This window comes from Anopheles ziemanni, chromosome 3, assembly GCF_943734765.1.
Source record: "Anopheles ziemanni chromosome 3, idAnoZiCoDA_A2_x.2, whole genome shotgun sequence".
Classification (NCBI taxonomy): Eukaryota; Metazoa; Arthropoda; class Insecta; order Diptera; family Culicidae; genus Anopheles; species Anopheles ziemanni.
This window is the reverse complement of record NC_080706.1, coordinates 45603265-45607237: the sequence shown is the minus strand read 5'-3', so window position 1 is coordinate 45607237 and position 3973 is coordinate 45603265.

The following is a 3973-nucleotide window of genomic DNA, read 5'->3' as shown; positions in this document are numbered from 1 at the left end:
AAGGTTTATGTTTTACTTTCGTTAATACTAGTTTACCTACTGCTGGCGTTCGAATGAAACAATATTAAATAGCTTAAAGTTTCGCTGTCAAAAGTGGTCCATTGTTGTGGCTTGATCGTGATCGAGTTTTACAACAAAAATCGGTCCTGACAGTAAAGCGACATCGCGCAAAACACTCGCACACCACCAAACTGGGGTTTGAGATTTAATTATATTTCAATCAAGGTTACGTTGTAACTACCATTCGAGGAACGGAGGCAAATGCAATCACAGTAAAAACAAGAAACAATTGGGGCATTTTTAATCGCACTTCCTAGAGAAAATCCCCCCGACGATATAACACGAGCAGCTGAGTGGTATGTCGTTCTTAGTTTTTCATCGCACATATAAAAATCTTCAAAAACACCTTCGATGGTTCGAACGTTCAAGGCACGTTTTAGGTGCAGCGGTGTTCGTTACGATCGTGATCGACGTTGCGTGTACGCTTACGTGTGTGAGTGTTTTTGTGTGTTGACGTGGAAGAGCATTTTCCACTGCCTTGTGATCGGCTCGAAAATATTTCCCCGTGTGTTTGCGTCTCCGCCGTGATCTCGCGGTATTTGTTTCATCTCATGCTTTGTATATCTTTTCCCAAAACACCTAACTGTACTTGTTGATCTCTCAGTTGAGCGATCATGTACGTAAATTTCCTCCATAAAAATCGGCACTTCCCAAAGTTGACCGACCCGGTGACATGTTTTCCACGCAGATCCTCCCTCTCTTGGTGTTGCGTTTTGAAATAGGAAAATATAGAGAGTCGAGAGAGGAAAACGATGTGTGTATGCGTGTGTGCGTTTCTGTACGTTTATACTACTCGACTATTGGATGGTCGGGACATTAACACCGCACACGAAAATTGGTCGCTCACCGCGGAAATCGTCGTCGTTGGATCGCGTAGTTTGTAAAATTGCCCGATGGCGCTCGCCTCTTCAAAGCCGACGACGTCGTCGCCACGGGCGAATGTGTGCTAGCGCAGTGAACTTTTTTCCGTGTCATTATCATTTGCAGAGGTTGTTTTATCTTTGTTTTTTTTCCTTTTTCGTTGTTTATCGTGCAAACCATCTTCGATTCAGGGCAAGTTTGTTTTCCGTAATTACCCGTTGAAACGGTTTTTTTTTCAAATCATTTTTACACTCCATCGTCCAATGATCGTGCGCTTATGGTGGACATTTTCCTCGCCTCCTTTCCATCCCAGCGGAAGGTTTCCTTCCACTGCCGGGTAGATTTATACGTGGTTATAAAAGTAGTTTTTCGTTCGGCTAAAACCCTTTTCGAACCGTTTCCGTGCAGTAAAAGAAGACCCCCGTTTTCCTCGGGTGGATATGGGACGGGAACACATCGTCCACATCGTGGTTGGTGTCTCAAAATGGCCGACTGTGTGCCGCCGTGTGTTTGTTGTCGCCGTTTGCTGCAAAATCTATGGATCTAACCGCTATTTCTTTTTTCTTCTTAATTTTTCGTGTGTGTCTATCGGCCGGTTATTATGTAGCTTAGTGTTCGCTAGTTTGCCAGCACATATTGCCCTCCACTGATTCGCTTTTTTGGTGGTAGTTCAGTATAAATCCCCCCGTCCGGTTGTGGTGTGTTGGTTGGTCCAACATGTCTTCATTGTGCATGTTCACTCTGCCTGGGGGGGGGATGGAGGAAAAGAATCATTTTCCCGACCATCGGGAAAAGGTCTTCACTTGAGGGATTTTCACTGCGCCTGAATGGAATTTAGCGTGCGTCTCTGGTGTGCGTTTGGTGCGGCGACGTTAGGCACCAAAACCAAAACGCATGTATCGGACGTGCAAAAGTCGTGCAGAGCCGGCGCCCACCACCATAATGCGGACGAAGTGTCGCGCAGCGAAGACGAAGGGACACGCAAAGCAGGCTGGCCCAAGGCAGAAACGCAGCGGACGACAAATTGGAGACACAACACGGCACAGACACCGTCGCCCCAAACGGCCACGCAAAAGCTTCGACCGAAAGGCGATGAAACCGATCTATTTATACCGTACTTAGTAACACCAGCCTCCACCCGTATCCACTGCACCACCACCATCAGCATCGATGTCATGCCGTTGTGTCGTACGTACGGCCACATTCGGCGCCGCCATCGTCTCCGGGTCACACCCCATGGCTCTTTTTCTTCCGTTCCCTCTTCTTACCAGTAGAGTCACGCGGCGAATTCGAATGCCAAAAACCCCCACAAACGACCAAATGGATGGAAGCGCACATTCGAACCGGCATGGACAGGGCCACACAAAAACACATACACACACACAGTGGCTGCGGTCGTAATTCTCAATCCTATTTTGGGGCCAGCCGGTTGGAAAAAAGACACATTTCAATCGGCACATGGATATGATAATCCGGCACCGCAATCACCCGGCCATCGGGAGGATGTGTCCCCTGTCTAACCGAATATTTGATCGATCCTGCGAATCGTGTTTTAGTTCGAGTGTCTTCTTATCTGCTGGGGACGACTTCTGAATGATCTTCTTCAGCATGGTGGTTAACGACTTCTGGTGGTAGATTGGTGGGCCCGGCTCGTAGTTCGACTGGAGTGGCATAACGGGTTGCCAACTATCGATAAAATACCGATAAAAGTGGCCGCAAGTTGAAGAGCTTTCGTTGTTCAAGTCGCCGTCAACCTTGGCTGACGACAGCAGGGCAACGATCGAAGAGCATCCTCGTTTCCATTCGGACGTACCACATACGCAGAAGGACGATTCGGATTCCACCGAAGGGATCGTACTCCGGTCACGTTAAAAGAAAGGAGAACCTACCCAGAAGGTGTCTGCACAGGGTTCAGAGAACACCAACTTTTAATTAGATCTTTAAACGATACAAATTCTAATACATTCCAAAGGAATATAAACCTATTTTCCATCAACTTCAACAAGATTTAATGGTGTACAATCCATCGATTAAGTTTGTAAAGTTAAAAAAGCATCATCAGAAAAATATCTCGTGTCTGGAAAAGTGAAAACTCGGCGGCGTGGCAGTTAGAGACATTTTTGGGATGATCGATACATTACTTGTGTATAAATTGTGAGTGTTTCGCTTCGACATAGGAAATTTGCTTGAATGTGGACGAGTTAAAGCCAACAGACGAAAAAACGGCAATGAGTTATACGTTATTCTTTTCGGAACACAGTCATCATTGTCATCATCATAATTTTTCTTCCATAATTAGTTTGAGAATCTCCTGAGGCGCAGCTATACTTTTAAATCGCCCATTTTGTCGAGCTTTTCGTGTTGTCGCGTTAAAATAAGTGATACCTTAAGTTTATCCTAAATTTAATGTTTTTATTACCAATTTTTATAGTCCTAGCTGGACCCCCAAAAGTAGCCTATATTGCAGTAATTTATTTACTTCCTTTGATGCAAATGATCTAAGATGAGGATGAAATTTGGCCCAATGTGGTCTAGTTCAGGTTAACCAGGACGAAAGTGTGCCAACCATCTTGAATTGGATCCTTTTAAAACTTTCTTGCCTGTGTTGTTACACTTCGATCGAAGTATTTCATTTGCTATTTTCAATCAATGTTTCCGACCTCTTCCCACGGATGGCATAAAGTAAAGTTCTGTACTCCTGTAATACTACAAGTACTCCATATTATGGTGTATATATCGATTGAACTATAACATTTTTTCATTGCAAAACGATGCAACTACAAACGTTCGAAAAGATATTATAGCGATCAACATAGATATCGTCACAAAAATGGTAATTTAAAGATAAGATGCAAATTTGTTTGCAAAGTATAATTGGGAAAGAATGAATGAATGGTGTGTAGAATTGTTTCTATAATATAGATCATAAGAGAATAGTTAATTTTTCGATCTAAAAAAAATCTATGCTATGAAAAATTAGGCATTTCTCTTACTTCTGAAATTATGTAAATCTATAAAAATGTCCATAATTTATATCATATTTTAACGACGT